At 40.0% G+C, this 17785-nt stretch overlaps 1 pseudogene; it reads right to left on the minus strand.

Moving 5' to 3' along the window:
- Nucleotides 1-12321: 12321 nt before the first annotated feature.
- On the minus strand, nt 12322-16561 carry LOC124873903 (annotated as a pseudogene).
- Between the last annotated feature and the right edge of the window lie 1224 nt (nt 16562-17785).

Below are 17785 nucleotides of genomic sequence, written 5' to 3' on the forward strand. Positions count from 1 at the left end.
GGACCTGCGGAAGCAGTGGACTGAGTCTGGAGTAGAAACATCCAGAGCCACCGTGCACAGGCGTGTGCAGGAAATGGGTTACAGGTGCCGCATTCCCCAGGTCGAGCCACTTTTGAACCAGAAACAGCGGAAGAAGAGCCTGACCTGGGCTACAGAGAAGCAGCACTGGACTGTTGCTCAGTGGTCCAAAGTACTTTTTTCGGATGAAAGCATGACATTCGGAAATCAAGGTGCCAGAGTCTGGAGGAAGACTGGGGAGAAGGAAATGCCAAAATGCCAGAAGTCCAGTGTCAAGTACCCACAGTCAGTGATGGCCTGCTGCTGGTGTTGGTCCACTGTGTTTTATCAAGGGCACGGTCAATGCAGCTAGCTATCAGGAGATTTTGGAGCACTTCATGCTTCCATCTGCTGAAAAGCTTTATGGAGATGAAGATTTCATTTTTCAGCACGACCTGGCACCTGCTCACAATGCCAAAACCAATGGTAAATGGTTTACTGACCATGGTATCACTGTGCTCAATTGGCCTGCCAACTCTCCTGACCTGAACCCCATAGATAATCTGTGGGATATTGTGAAGAGAACGTTGAGAGACTCAAGACCCAACACTCTGGATGAGCTAAAGGCCGCTATCGAAGCATCCTGGGCCTCCATAAGACCTCAGCAGTGCCAAAGGCTGATTGCCTCCATGCCACGCCGCATTGAAGCAGTCATTTCTGCAAAAGGATTCCCGATCAAGTATTGAGTGCATAACTGTACATGATTATTTGAAGGTTGACGTTTTTTGTATTAAAAGCACTTTTCTTTTATTGGTCGGATGAAATATGCTAATTTTGTGAGATAGGAATTGTGGGTTTTCATGAGCTGTGTGCCAAAATCATCTGTATTAGACAATAAAAGACCTGAAATATTTCAGTTAGTGTGCAATGAATCTAAAATATATGAATGTTAAATTTTCCTCATGACATTATGGAAAATAATGAACTTTATCACAATATGCTAATATTTTGAGAAGGACCTGTACTTCTCCTGTCAACTGCTGATGTGGACAAATGGAGCATAGCTCTGAATGATGGACGAACGGTTCAACCCTTCGCGAAGGGACGTCTGTGCCCCTCTTTTTCCAAGGTAAGGTTAACTCACAATAAGATATACCAAGAAACTGGTTCATGCATTGAAGACTTATAAAGTAAAGCTGGATAGTTTCAAAAAAGCAGGTGAGATCTACTAAAATGAATGTTTTATATTTGACTGTAGCTTGTAAGCTTTCAGAATTACCTTGCAACTGATCACATTATGTATTATAATCCTGTTTAATCAAAATGATCAATTGTGATTACAAAAATTCTATAAAAAGAAGTGTCTCATCTATTCTGTCTAGTAGAATGATTTTACATTAGTTTTGTTTTATTGGGTCATGTGACCTAAAAGCTATTGAAAAAAATCATGATTTGTGATAAAAGAAATTTATAAAAAATAGAAAATGCATTAGATAAAAAAAGGGTGTGCCTCATCTATCCAGTCTAGTAGAACTATTTTTGACATATTTTGTGTCAGTAGGTCAGATGACCTGGAGGCTATTGAAGAAAAATGCTAATTTTGAACTAACAAAATCCAAGAAAATATGAAAATACTTGAAATGGAATAAAAAAGGGTGTGCCTCCTCTGTTCAGTGTAGCAGAACAATTTCAGACAGATTTTGTGTCAGTAGGTCACATGATCTGGAAGCTATTGAAGAAAAATACAAATTTTTGACCCAAACAATTTCTAAAAAATATAAAATGCATAAAATGGAATAAAAAAGAGTGTGCCTCATCTATCCAGTGTAGCAGAACAATTTCAGATAGATTTTGTGTGAATTGGTCACATGATCTGGAAGCTATTGAAGAAAAATGCTAATTTTGGACTAAACAAATCCAAGAAAATATGAAAATACTTGAAATGGAATAAAAAAGGGTGTGCCTCCTCTGTTCAGTGTAGCAGAACAATTTCAGACAGATTTTGTGTCAGTAGGTCACATGATCTGGAAGCTATTGAAGAAAAATACTAATTGTTGACCCAAAAAATTTCTAAAAAATATAAATGCATAAAATGGAATACAAAAGGGTGTGCCTCATCTATCCAGTGTAGCAGAACAATTTCAGATAGATTTTGTGTGAATTGGTCACATGACCTGTAAGCTATTGAAGAAAAATGCTAATTTTGGACTAAATAAATTCCTAAAAAATGTAAAAAGACTTAAAATGGAATAAAAATGAGGGTGCCTCTTTGAAAAATCTAGTAGCATGATTTACCATTGTTTTTGTTTCAACTGATCACAAGACAAGGAATTTATTTATTTTTATTTTCCACGATTGTTTGGTTCGGAAACTTATCCACGGTCCCTAAGTGAACCACCGCGCGTCAGAAGAGGGAGCAACACAGAGCAGCTAGCCGAAATCTGAGTGCCTGAATTGGATCAACCGTGAGCTAGATGCCGCTAACTCCGCGGAGCTTAAACATCCAATATCCAACTTCAAACTAACTTCACCGCGGTAAAAAGTGCATGGGGATTATGACAATTTGAAGACATTTTTTGACAAAAATATCTTTTTATCAAATTATATCTATCCTAAAAGCAGCAATAGATCTGCTTGTGATGCTCTTTGGATACCAAGCTCATGTTTCCCTAAAGATAGCTGTTATTTTGTGAATAAGTCAATTTTTATAAAGTTTTACTAATTTTGGAGATGCTTGCATTCCATCTAATCACTTATCGTGGAAACTTAGAATCAATGCAAACTGTCACTATTAAACAGTGTCAATAAAGATTGTGAATAACAGGATTTCTGTCAGTCTCAAAACCTTTCCCCTTACTGTAACATTAATCTACTTATTTATTTACTGAAACGACCTTGTGATTAAAAAAGTTTAATAAATTTGAAAATCTTTATCAAATTAATCATACGTTTGTCAGAAAAAGAAAACGTTGACATTCTAAGCATTAGTTAAGCTTGAGCAAGCCCTTAAAAGGAGGACTTATTTTAATACATTTTTGTACCTAGTGTTTCCTCAGCTGTAACAATGAATTGAATTTTACCACATTATGACTCACAATAAAAAAGTTCAATCCCAGAAAAGATATGCAGTACAGGTAAATGATTGAAAGTACAGAAGTTCAAACCTGTTTTTCAGGCAGGTCAGAGAACACTGTCTTTAAACAAATTCAGGAGTAAAGCCTGAGATAGGAGATGTTTTCAGCATGCAAATTTGAAAAAAAATATTTTAAGAAGGCTTGGTTTCACAACTTTTTCTCCCTCAACACAAAGCCAATCTGCTCATTTGTGATAAAAAGAGAGGAAAACAACATCCTCCCTCCTGACTGTTTTTCGTCAAGGATTTCCCCATTGCAAACGTGTTGTTCTCATATGCGAATGTTATGTTTTCCACACGACGGACTGCACAGATACACAGCGGGTCAGTGAACTCCATGTTGTGTAAGAGCTACAGTGACCCTCTCGAACCTAAACTTGTACCACTTCTGCATGTTTGGTTTTTTCTGATCACTCTGATGAAATATGACGCGCTGGTAGGAAACACCTTTAAACATGCAGAAAATGTCATAACAAAACCAGTGGAGAAACAGTGGATCACAAGGACCTCTGGAAGGCTGACAAATCCTTTGGAAAAACAGAGCTGGGGAACAACATTTTTACCTTCAGATACATAAGTGCTGACCTGCACAAAAAAACCCTTAAAGGACTGTACAATATGAAATGAAAGGATGTGGTTCTAAAAGAGCTAACATTTATGTGTTTGGCACTGTAAGTTGTGTTTTTGAGGAACGGCACATTATGCACATCATTGAGGTCGTTGTTGCATGTACAAGGCGCATTTAATTTTGGCCTTTCTTTACTTTAGGGTCAGAATTTATTCTCTCTCACAAGTCAAATCACAAATTTTTATCCTGAAAGGTCCACATTTCAAAGCAAAAACAGGCTTAATAGATAGATAAGAACATAAGAAAGTATTTAGATACCCGGCACTTTATCTTTTCTCCTGTTGACATACTAATGACCTTCGCCTTTACACAGGCTTTTAGGTTTTAGTCTCACAAACAAAATACTGGAAATTCCCCACAACTGATTTCTACATGTAGACATTACAGGCAATTTCTGTTTTCTTTAATGTTCAGACAGAAGTTGCTATCTTTGGACAAGAGCAGTTAAAAAAAAAAAAACAACTGCTTACTCAGTTACTGACTTTGGCCTCCATTAATAATTTGAAAAACCTTGATCTCATCTTTGACAAGGAAACATCCTTTAAACCCCATAATGAAGCAAGGCATTTTTCCTTCCACTTTGCATTATTGCCAAAATTAGAAATATCCTATTTTTGAGTGATTACGGAAAACTAGTCCATAAATCTTTAATTCAAAGGTTGACTATTGCAATTCTTCACTATCAACCAACTCTAAAAAATTTGCAAAAAGCCTTAATCTTACAAAAGAAAATGCTACAATGAGAGTTCTGATCCCATCTCCAACACTGAATAGGTATAGAGGCAGGTACTCAATGGACAGGAGATATTTCCTCATTTTTGGCATCTATTTGTTGCCACTTTTGCTCCCATCTTTTGTTGATTTTTAAAAAATATTTGGGTTTTAAAAAAAACTTTGAGTGTTGAAAGCCATTCAGGCCTATATATAATCAGAACATTGTTTCAGCAATGTAGCACAGAATACATATTATACATACATATTACTTTTTTAGTGGGACATGGATCTGAATGCCATCTGCGTGACAGTGAAAAGACAAAATGTTTTTTTAGTTTGGAGCCAAGTGGGAGCAAATAAAGAAAGACAATAATGGGGGCTAAAATTGAGCTCTATGGGATCCACAAAAGAGGAGCAGAGTAAGATTTGTGGTCCCCAAGGCTAATACAGAAAGTTCAATCTGCCAAGTAAGATCTGAACCAGTCCAGTGCCCACAGGTGCAAATGAGAAATTTAAATTTTGTAATAAGTATCACATGCAGCTGTTAAATTTAAAAGAACAACAGCATAATCACCGGAGTCCATAGCTAGAAATATATCATTAAAAACCTTTAAAAGAGGTGATTCAGTGCTGTGTGAGGCTTTGAAACCAGAATGGAAAATAATCTGCTCCTCCAGAAAAGCCATTAATTAAACATAAACAAGCTTCTCAAGGGTTTTAGAAAGGAAATCATTGAGGTTTGGATGCACAGTTGTGTGTTAAAAATTTTAACAATAATAGACTAGACGCACAGCCTTGGTGGCCTATTGTGCTTTAAGTGATTCAGTTGAAGATGTTTTTTTTTTACAGTTTGGACTGAAAGTGATCTTTCAGTCAAGAAATTCAAAATCCAGAGTGATAGTGTTCAGGGCAAGCAGGAGAAGTGTCTCTGTTACTCTCTTGGAAGGGATGGTATCAGGTTAAAGTCAGTGTGTGGGATTCTGGCATATGTGTCTCTATTGTCCTGATGAGTGAGTTTATGCAGTATATCAGACATCAAAGTGATGGTTTAAAAATGGGACAAAACAATTAAAGCCTAAAAAAAAACTTTAAAAGAGCCTGAAAATCTGGCTGCTGAAATGGAAATTATAGACGTGATGGATGACTTAGAGTTTTACACATCTGATGTAAGAAGCAAATTTAGTTTTATTTTTTTGTGACTCTGACTCGCTTACTCAGGAATATGTACAAATGCCCTAAAGGGATCCACAAGGGATTTCCCCAAACAGCAGCTGCAGTTGACTGACTGATAAATTTGTTTCTAGCTTTGCAGATATTACAAATAGGATACTTTATTTGTAAGCTTTGCACAGTTTTAGGAAATTCAGTGAAAGCTGATTATGCTCAATACAATGTAGAAGCATGTAAAAATAGAGTAAAATGTTTTAACTAGTCAAGATGTTTGCACAGGGTTGTGTTTAAGACTTATTTTTAATGTCACTTTGTGAAACCCTTTACAGTGCGCTGTACATATTTATCCGCTCCTCCCGGAAAACAATAAAGTTGAAAGTGAAGCGAAGTGGAGCCACAGAGAGTCAATCCAGTCAACAACACAAAGGGTGGTGTCTGGGTTTATTCCACGGCTCTCCCTCACTACATATGATCATCCAGTCTTTATTTACTGTGCTGGATTCTTTGATGTGCATGTTCTGGACAGATTGTTCTGTTGTGAATGAAGAAAAAATCTGCAGACGGATGGAGAAAGATGGGGAGGGAGAAGCGTGTCTGCAGTATTAGTTTGGATAAATGCTCCACTTTTTTCTACTAGAACATAATAATCCTACCAACACAGATTCTTTGACCCATTCATGAGACTGTTTCCAGTTAACTTTGCCAAGTGCAATCCTCTTGCTTGGACTTCCTCCTCTGTCTCATTAGAGCCGTGGCGAGAGAGGAAAGCTCTGCAGCTAAACACACACAGTCACTCAGAAGGACAGAAAGAGCAGGAAACTAAACACAATGGATGCTGGCGCATGGGAGACTGGATTTCCTGGGTTTCCCACAAACAAATGTACAATCACAAACTTGCAAACATATACACTTGTTTGGAGACACACTGAAACACTCACACGTGCACCATCATGCTACGCGCCAAGATTTTTGGGTCCAAAGGAATAAACCTATCCCTCCATTCAGAATTGTAAAGCTGTGAGTGCAGTGCGAGTCTCCTTCGTCATTAATGACCTCAGTTCTGCTCCAGTGTTTTTCTCCCAGAGCACAGCCCATGATCTACCCTGCTTGTTTAATAAGACAGGAATTATCCGATTAGGGAAATCTTGTGAGGAGGAGAAGAAGAAGAAGAAGAAAAAGAACAACTTTGCTGGGGGATTAGCGTCATTGAACCCAGTCAGATCACATTCCTGACTGCTGATTCTCAGCCCTGGGAGAGGACGGCGCTCAAACATGCCCCGCCAAAGACGTGTCCCAGAACAGAGTGGTCTAGTCCCAAAAAGCAGATTTGTACTGAGAGAGAGACAGAGAGAATGAGACAGAGAAAAAAGGAGAGAGAGAGTGGGAACAAACCAACCAGTCACACTGATGGGTTGTTCACTGGGCTGTGAGATCCAAATAATATATGTCATCCAAAACAAATCCACCTGTGCTCTGTACAGCTCACCTGACTTAAAGACGAGGCCATGTGGAACCATTGCCTACAATTGTGGAGTGGTGCAAAACACCACAAATAACTTGCTGAAAACAATCAATAACAAACTTCATAATAAATTAAAAAAATTTTGAACATTTAAAATAAAAAATAACACACAATTCTAAGTTATGTAATCCTTGTCAGGGTTACTGGGGGCTTTCACAGCAGTCAATGGCTGTAAGGAATGCTCCATCCTGGATAACAACTGAAGCCAGGCAATTTAAATCTGACCATTATTATTTTTTTACATTCAGCATTTTTAATGGTGCATGAAAACCATAATATTTGAAGGAAACCCACTCATGCATTGTGAAAACAAGAAAACTTAACACAAATCAGAATATCCCCCTATAGCATTATACAACTACACATTTCACCTCACATGGCATTTTGCAGTTTAAAGTTGGTTTCATCTTCTTCCAAATGTCCTCTACATGGACAGGACATTTAACTTCTCTGGACTCTGGACTGGTCTGCCACTCTTACATATAAACCAGATTTAAAAATATCAACTACTTGTTCTTTCAACAAATTCTCCCACTTGAGCTGCAGATCTTTGCAGAACTTTCCACAACTTTCTTAAAATACACACACACGAGTCCTCTTTTTACAAATGAGAAGTCTGAAGACAATTAATAGCATTGGATTTTATTTATGGTTATGACAGTTAACAGAAAACAAATCTGCAACACTTTTCAGATTTTTTTAATGAAAATATAAACATTGGATTTTGTCTGTGTAACATGAAATAAGGACTGACACAACATCACCAAACATTAGAGCAAAGCTATGCTGTTTAAATTCGCACACCGGTAAGAGCATTAGGGACGATATTAGTGCCAAATAAGAGTAATTTTAGGTCTTTTCCACTTTTAGTCAGAGGAGTATAAATACTAATAACCTTATAGTGGGAGCTTCTCACCTAGTTCAAACCGCTCTATAATAAATACACAACTTATCCATTGTTGTTGTTTCTATTTACTGTTTTCTGTGCAAAAACAGGCAACAAAGCAGGTTTTGCAAAGGTGATTCATCATTTTGCCAGCATAAGTTAAAGAAAACTATGACAATGAATTAATTGACTACATCACTAAAGATGAGTGGAACCTTTCTGGAGAGAAATAGCCAGAATATAGCAAAAAAACCTACTGAAATGAAGAGACTAGAGAGGAAGAGAGTGACAGAGTTGGTGTGGAAACTTCATGGAGAATACAATCTACCTGGTGGTGCAGATAAAACACCTGTGGAACATGACAAGAACACTTGATTTCTTTTATTTTTATTTAAATAGAATTTAGCACTGTTGCCTTGCAGCAAGAAGGTCCTGGGTTCGATTCCCGGACGGGGGTTTTTCTGCATGGAGTTTGCATGTTCTCCCTGTGCATGCGTGGGTTCTCACCGGGTACTCCGGCTTCCTCCCACAGTCCAAAGACATGCCTGTTAGGTTAATTGGTCACTCTAAATTGCCCTTAGGTGTATGAATGAGTGCATGGTTGTTTGTGTGTTGCCCTGCGATGGACTGGCGACCTGTCCAGGGTGTACCCCACCTCTCGCCCATAGGCTGCTGGAGATAGGCATCAGCTCCCCTGCGACCCACTATGGAATAAGCGGTAGAAAATGACTGACTGACTGACAGAATTACATTTGTTTTTTATTGGATATATGTCATATCCACAGATCTGCATGCAGATTGATGTGTGTGTGTCTCTCATACCTCCTCTCATTACTGGCTGTGACCAGCAGGTGTGTCTTCCAGCTGGAGCACATCAAGGCCAGTCAGAAGAGGCTTAAAGAGGAGTGGGTTCCAGTAGGCAGATGCCAGATTGTTCTGCTCATGAGTGATAATCAGGCTCCACTTCTTCGTCTTTAGGCACCTTGAGCTTCTGACACTCACCTTCAGTGTCTAATCTCCACAAAACGTCCCATTCCCTTGTTGATGTGCTGTTCCTGGATCCAGTGGTATGCATCCTCAGGACTCTCTCCGTGAATCCTCTCACTGCTCTTCTGGCCATCCTCCTGGAACCACCTACTAGGATTTCGACTTGCTCACTCACCTAGTTGTCCACCATCCAAGGTTCGCCACTCCATTCCTCCATCCTGACAAAAGGACAAAAAGACATTCACCAGCAAACCCACTCAACCATTATCCTGCTAACCTCAGCTAACCTTGGTGTCAGCTAACCATGGTGTCCATTATTGGGGCCTGTGCAAGAGTCTAACTCCTCAGCAATTATTATTGGATATATTTGTATTTTTTTAATCTGGACAGTACAAGCACATTGGCATAAACTAGATCCATTGTTTTTAATCGTTATAGAAGTCATGCTAAAACCTGTTCAGAGGAGGCTTTTCTCGTTTTAAAGGAGAAGGGAAGAGAAGAGAAAAAGAATAGGAAAACAATGGAAAACGAAAAATATTAAGTCAGTGTTAAAAGGACATACATTAATTAATTTAATTTCTTATGGTTTAAGGAACTGAAAAACACTCTATCTTAATTTTGGATCTCTTCATATGTATAGTGTAAATAATACTGTTCAGTCATACCCCTTAACTTTTTTTTTCTTACAGACACAAACCTCTGTGTAGTTGGGATTTTAAGTGACATAACTACAAAATAGAGTTCAGATTAAGGTGGAGGGAAACAACTTGATTTATTATGTTTATGCAAATAAAAATCTGAAAAGTGTTGTGCATTCGTATTCTGACAGCTGCTCTGTGAAGAACTGAGGTTTGTTGAGGAACATTAGCAAGTGAACAGCACTATGAAGACTGCGAACACAGCCGACTGGGCAGAGATAAAGTTGAAGAGATTTTTAAAGCAGAGTTTGATTAAACAAACAATATGTCACAGAGCACTGTTCAAACAATTATCTGAAAAAGGAAAGAGTATGCCACACCTGCAAACCTATCTACACTGACAGGCTGGACATGGAGAGCATTCACCAGAGAAGCAGTGAAGAGGACCATGGATGTTTCTGAAAATGTACAGATCCACAGTTCAGATTGGAGAATCTATTTAGAAGGTCAATTACTAGGCATGATCTCTATTCTGACCTTTCTGGAAGAGTGGCAAGAAAAATTCCACTGTTGAAAGAAAACCATGATAAGTTCAATTTTCCAAAAGCCAAGTAGAGGACATTGTAAATGTGTGGAAGACAGTAATTTGGTCAGAGGACAAAGTGGAACTTTTTGACTTACATGCAAAACACTCTGTTTGGCAGAGAACTATATCTGCACATCAGCTTGAACAAATCAATTGTGAAATACGGTGCTTGCAGAATCATGCTATGGCGATGCTTTTCTCCAGCAGGCACAGAGAAGCTGGTCAGAGTAGAATGGCCCAGTCAAAGTCCAGACCTAAATCTTTCCAATCTGACTGAACTCGAGCTATGTTTAATAGAAGAATAGACAAGATTTTATGTCTCTAGATGTGTAAAGCTTGTAGAGAATTATACCAAGGCTTTACTGTAATTGCAATGAAATGTGTTTTTATAAATCTTTATCTGTAAAACATGTTGAAAATCATGTATAATATTATTCATCCATTTCACGCTAATGTGCTATTTTGTGTTGGTCTAACAAAAGAAACCCAGTAAACTACAATGAGGTTTGTGGTTGTACAGGACAAATTGGGAAAAGAGTTGAAGGTATATATTTTGCCAAAGCACTGTTGTAACAAAACCTTGAAAATTTCACTATAACTTTGTCAAAATAAGGTGAGATCTTTCCATGTAATCCATGCAACATTTAGTAACTGCTCACAGTTAACTCCATAAAAATTACAATAAATACCCTTATGTGTAATCCATGCAATATTTAAAGTAAACACACAGTTGAAGCAGTAGAGAGTGAAACAAGCATGTTCTCATATTCTAGAACTGAGAGACTGGAGAGGCCTGTGTGGAGCCACATATTATCTGCCACATATTATCTGTCTTATCTTTTGCAAAATTATAAACAAGGTAAACCTAAGAAATTATGTATGATGATTTTACATTCTTCCACATGTATTAAATGAAATTAGTAACCTTTGATTAACAAGTTAAAAGATGTATGATTGAAATGTGGGTAAGAACAGAGAATTAGAGTAAAAAACATTAAGGTTTGACATTCTCAATCAGCTATATATGAAAGACATATAACGTTAATCATTTGTGAAGCATGAATAAAAAGAATGAAGTGATGGTTTTGCAACTGTGTTTTAAAGTAAATGCTGAAAGCTGAAGAATGGAAAGTGTAATACTGTGTAAAGTTTAAAACTGAGCAGATTAAGGAAAGAACTGTAGGATGACTAGGAGTGACGAGAGCCAGCCGCATGCTGACAGCGAACCTTTTGAAGTCTAAACGGGAGGAAGGGAGGATGCGACTACAACTAGCAGCGTGGCTACTATCGGCATCTCCAAGGCCGAGAAACAGCATCAGTAGGTCACAATGACCATGACTAAAGTATTGAGCAATAACCAAGAAGCTGAGCTGAATAGGTTGCGCAATAACTGAGAAGCCTAATAAGGGGCTGACTGGTGAAAGCATCAAGCACCATAAAAGCAATGCGGAAGGAGGGAACGGGGTTGTTTCCTCGCAGAAGACCAGCGAACAAGATCGGACGGAGAAAATAAGCTTATATGGAAAAGGAACAGAGACACAGCCCCACTGATCGACTGCATTAAAAAGAGGATCAACCCGTGTGCCCGGAAAGGACTCTGCCTCAAGATTAAGAATCTGATTTCATCTGAAGCCTTTTTATCCAGACAACAGAAGTGAATTTGATCGGTGAACAGCTGATTGCTCTAAGTTTCAGGCTTCTGGAAGTCCTGAATCAACCTCATTTATGTCTCCGGGTTTCCTTCAACTCTTCACCCTCTGGAAACTACTGTCTTCGGAGACAAATAGCAACAAAGATCCTGTTTAACCATCAAAGTCTGGAGTGTCAGTGCCTGCCACTTAACCCTCTTGTTGTCCTCATTTCCTGTATACACCCTGTGTCCTCCGGATCAAAATGACCCGTCTTCACTAAACCCCCAATATAAGCAGCTTAATTAAAATTTAAACACCAAATTTCATCGTGCATATTGTCATTGAGCTCAAAATGTGTGAATACTTGAGTTTTCCCTCTTCACTTGAATTTCTATAGCTTAAGAAAAGAAAAAAAAATGTGCAAAAAGGAGTTGTGAATACATTTTTATTCATCCCAATGACTCAGTTTAATTTTTTTTCTCCAGTGAACAATTTAAGACAATGTACAATACAAAAAATGAAAAATAACATAACCCATTCAACTAATTAGCACATGTAGGGTAGTATACAAGTGCATAGCCCTTGCAGATATATTTCCTACACCTGCAGCACACAGTATGTGTTTTACAGTCCTTCTTTTGAGGGCGGAACTGACATCTATTCCTCTTACTTGCCCGAGCTGGGGAAGTGGCTGTGGTAGATGGATCCTCAGGTTGATCAGGAGCTCCTGCACTCTGAATAGCTTTCACAACTGCTGCTGAGGGTTCTGTGCGGGGGACATGCTTCCTTCTTTCAATGAGTGGAGTTACAAGTGCCTTTCCTAGCTGCTCCAGGAACAACCTCCTCTTGTTCTGCTTATGAGACATCCAGATTGGGTTAATCTCTCTCCAAATCACAAAGGCATTGTAGGAGGAAACATCAATGGTGTTGTGGAAGATGACCAGGGGCCAGCGAGTAGTCATTCTTCTGCAGCTATATGTTCCAATCACCTTATCCAGGTTGTCCACACCTCCTTTGTTGCGGTTGTAGTCTAGGATGATGATTGGCTTCCTGTCCTCACAATCACTAATGTCCCCGTCTGTGTGCAGTGTGCTCAGAAGAACTACATTCTTGTTTTTCTTTGGTAGGTAGGAAACTAGAGTGGTGTTGGGCGTGAAGGCAAACTTTGAGGAGAAGACCTCTCTCTCCTTTGACGCAAGCAGTGCAGGTGGGAGTTCAGGCTTATTCTTTCGAACTGTACCAACCATGGTGATCTTCCTCTTCAGGAGCTGCTGTCTGAGTTCATAAGAGGTGAAGAAATTGTCACATGTCACATTGTGACCCCTCAGTCCCTCTGTCACATCAAGCACAACTCGCATCCCCTGGTTCTTCTCTGGGCATCCACTGGTTGGCTTCCCAGTATAGACTTGCATTTTCCAAGCACAGCTTGATTTGGCATCGCAAGCCACCCATGACTTGATCCCATATTTTGCTGGCTTGCTGGGCATATACTGCCAGAAAGGACAACGACCTTTGGACAAAAGACATTAGCATCAGTGATTAGTATCAGTGTCACAGAAAACAGTCAAATAAATCAATAGTGAAAATCTGTCATATTGTTTTTTAACGTTTTTGACCCACATGCAGAAAGCAATCCAGGAGACAGAGTTTTACGGTAAAGTGTTTATTTACAGAGCAGTGAAGTGAGCAGGGAACTGGAACTGGGATACCAACTGTAAAAATAAACAGGATGGTAAGCAGGGATAATTCTGAGTCAAAACAAATAAATAATAATTCTGCCTTCCTGGATTGATGGAGCGATCCGCCAGAGGGGGGAGCGGAGAGACCAAGAGGTCGTTTACCCGTGAGACAGGTGATGGTGGATAATGGTGTGCCAGGATGATTAGTTGGTCCAGGAGTTTCAGAAGTAGGTGCAGTGGAAGTAGGAGGGTGGACAGGGTTCATGAACGGAGATCCAAGGAGCGACGAAATCAGGAGGCTGCCAACTGGTGAGATCCAACGAAGTAACAAGAGGCTTGAGTCTTAGTTCATGGAGCTGGATCGCTTCTTTCCAGAAGTGGGTAATCCAGACGGAGTTCCATGCAGAAGGCAAAGTCAGGTTCAGGTAATCCTGCAAGATAACAGATTCAGATTACCAAAGCTCAAGGCAAGAACAAGACAAAGGAAATGTGGCTTCAGCTGTACCACTAAGGGCAACCCTCTGGCAGTGAGTTGCTGGCAGCCTCCTCCTTATATACAGGTCCTTCTCAAAATATTAGCATATTGTGATAAAGTTCATTATTTTCCATAATGTAATGATGAAAATTTAACATTCATATATTTTAGATTCATTGCACACTAACTGAAATATTTCAGGTCTTTTATTGTCTTAATACGGATGATTTTGGCATACAGCTCATGAAAACCCAAAATTCCTATCTCACAAAATTAGCATATTTCATCCGACCAATAAAAGAAAAGTGTTTTTAATACAAAAAACGTCAACCTTCAAATAATCATGTACAGTTATGCACTCAATACTTGGTCGGGAATCCTTTGGCAGAAATGACTGCTTCAATGCGGCATGGCATGGAGGCAATCAGCCTGTGGCACTGCTGAGGTCTTATGGAGGCCCAGGATGCTTCGATAGCGGCCTTTAGCTCATCCAGAGTGTTGGGTCTTGAGTCTCTCAACGTTCTCTTCACAATATCCCACAGATTTTCTATGGGGTTCAGGTCAGGAGAGTTGGCAGGCCAATTGAGCACAGTGATACCATGGTCAGTAAACCATTTACCAGTGGTTTTGGCACTGTGAGCAGGTGCCAGGTCGTGCTGAAAAATGAAATCTTCATCTCCATAAAGCTTTTCAGCAGATGGAAGCATGAAGTGCTCCAAAATCTCCTGATAGCTAGCTGCATTGACCCTGCCCTTGATAAAACACAGTGGACCAACACCAGCAGCTGACACGGCACCCCAGACCATCACTGACTGTGTGTACTTGACACTGGACTTCTGGCATTTTGGCATTTCCTTCTCCCCAGTCTTCCTCCAGACTCTGGCACCTTGATTTCCGAATGACATGCAGAATTTGCTTTCATCCGAAAAAAGTACTTTGGACCACTGAGCAACAGTCCAGTGCTGCTTCTCTGTAGCCCAGGTCAGGCGCTTCTGCCGCTGTTTCTGGTTCAAAAGTGGCTTGACCTGGGGAATGCGGCACCTGTAGCCCATTTCCTGCACACGCCTGTGCACGGTGGCTCTGGATGTTTCTACTCCAGACTCAGTCCACTGCTGCCGCAGGTCCCCCAAGGTCTGGAATCGGCCCTTCTCCACAATCTTCCTCAGGGTCCGGTCACCTCTTCTCGTTGTGCAGCGTTTTCTGCCACACTTTTTCCTTCCCACAGACTTCCCACTGAGGTGCCTTGATACAGCACTCTGGGAACAGCCTATTCGTTCAGAAATTTCTTTCTGTGTCTTACCCTCTTGCTTGAGGGTGTCAATAGTGGCCTTCTGGACAGCAGTCAGGTCGGCAGTCTTATCCATGATTGGGGTTTTGAGTGATGAACCAGGCTGGGAGTTTTAAAGGCCTCAGGAATCTTTTGCAGGTGTTTAGAGTTAACTCGTTGATTCAGATGATTAGGTTCATAGCTCGTTTAGAGACCCTTTTAATAATATGCTAATTTTGTGAGATAGGAATTTTGGGTTTTCATGAGCTGTATGCCAAAATCATCCGTATTAAGACAATAAAAGACCTGAAATATTTCAGTTACTGTGCAATGAATCTAAAATATATGAATGTTAAATTTTCATCATGACATTATGGAAAATAATTAACTTTATCACAATATGCTAATATTTTGAGAAGGACCTGTACTCCTCAGCAGGTAATCAAGGGAATAGAGAACACCTGTCACCTCTCCTCCAGGTTCCACGCCATCTAGGGGCTAAGCACAGTAAAAGCACCAAACAAACAGACAAGGCACAGATCCTGACAAAATCACTTTTATTACAAATATGAAAACAGATTACCTCTAAATGGAACCAGTTGTTCATCCACTGTTACATCCGGCCCTGGATTATAGAGGTAGGGCAGCCACCCACTTGTCCCATACCTCTCTTATGGCTGCAAGTTTGTCTGTCACACGTCTTGCTTGTCTTGAGTCACGGTCATCAAATTGTAGCAGTCTTGAGTAGGTGTGAAAGACTTTGAGTGGCATTGTGGCTCGGAAAATTGGCCTTCCACTCTCAGCATCCCATAGACTAGCTGCAGCCTCACCTCGGGAACTGTATACACCTGCTAAGATTAGCAGCCCTAAGTAGGCCTGTAGGTCAATCTCATCCATCTTTTTCCAGCTGTCTCCATATTTGCCAAAACTCTCCAGATTTGTCATCCCCAGGATTATTTTTTCTATTGCTGGTGTGATAAACAGGTAGAGACAACATCATGGGCATACCTTGTGGGTCCTGGGGTCATCTTTTATGATGTTTTGTTCTGCATGCCTGCCATGTTGGTCATATGCTGCTGAGGACCATGTTATTTTGCCATTTTGTGAAAGCAAAGTCTCTTTCAGCTTCAGGGTTTTCTTCTTTTTCTGAAGATGATTCATCATGCTCTGGGTTGTATTCCTCCCCATCTTCTTCTTTGGATACATCCTCCACTTCCTCTTCTGAATCAGAGTTTTCTTGCTGGACATCTGAGAAAATCAGCTCTACAGCATCTTCAGCAGTATAACGCACACTCATGGCTTCAGCACAGACAGAATTCGGGGTCCTGTTATCTGCAGCACCTTTATAACCTCTGGAAATAAACAGGTGGTCTTCTGAAGCCTGCGAGAACACCACCTGATTTGCCTTGTTTACTTCTGCTACTGATTGATCTGAGACACATCTGAAACATTGTAACATTCTGTGGTTTGTAAATAACTCTGTGACCTTAATTTCAACTCTATTTGTCTCACGGGTCATTTTGACCCGAAGACCACCTTTGTACCTTTTTTTGTACAGCTTATATGGAAATGTGAATAAAAGCAACATTTCACTTTTTCTGTTGTTGGGGCCAATCTAGGAAAAGTCATAAAATTTCAAGTTAAAAAAAATAGCATTTAGTGGATTTTTTGGGGGGTTTTAACACAGTGGCGGGTCATTTTGACCCGAGGACAACAGGAGGGTTAAAGGAAGAAAACTGAAGATTAAGTCGTATTCCCTTCAAGAAACCACTTGTTGTTACCAGAAGAAACGTCTCCATCAGATGCATGGATGAGCCTCCATCTTCAAAGCCTCTCCAAACTCACTAGTTTCAGCATCAGGGAAAGAAAGGTTGAGTTGGTTGATTCATTTCTATTATTGAAATTATTTGTGTTGTTGAATTTAAGCTGTTACTGACCCCTGCATAAGCATTACTAATTAAAGAAAGCATATAAAATTCTAGTTAAATCGTGGACAGTCAATTATTTGAGTCACCGTATTTTTGGTTTTTCTTTGGTGGTAAAAAGTCTTGTTGCCTGGTTTTAAGATATTTTAGGAGGTTTTTATAGGTTGCCTTAGCCAAGTTTGTTAAAACAGCGCCCTTGGGGCTCGTGCCGAGCCACTAAAATCAACCTAGCCCATATACCAAGAGCCAGTTGTAAAATTAGGGAATGAGCAGCCGTTGACAACAGTGACTGTTGAAAGTGTGGATCACTGCGAGAGGCTACTCAGTCGTCCAGACCTCCAGTTGAAGAAGGATGAGACATTTGTATGAAGGCTGTAAGAGGCTAGGCGAGTCATTTCCCGACACCAGCTTAAACAGAACGTTCAGTAAACCTGCTTAGTAAAACCTGTCAGGTTTAGGGAAGTCCGGACCCGTTGGATGGAGAGCTGGATTGAGAAATCCCCTTAGACATAGGGAAGTAGGAGGGAGGGGTTAGCTCATCGGACAA

This window comes from Girardinichthys multiradiatus, chromosome 9 (genome assembly GCF_021462225.1).
Source record: "Girardinichthys multiradiatus isolate DD_20200921_A chromosome 9, DD_fGirMul_XY1, whole genome shotgun sequence".
NCBI lineage: Eukaryota > Metazoa > Chordata > Actinopteri > Cyprinodontiformes > Goodeidae > Girardinichthys > Girardinichthys multiradiatus.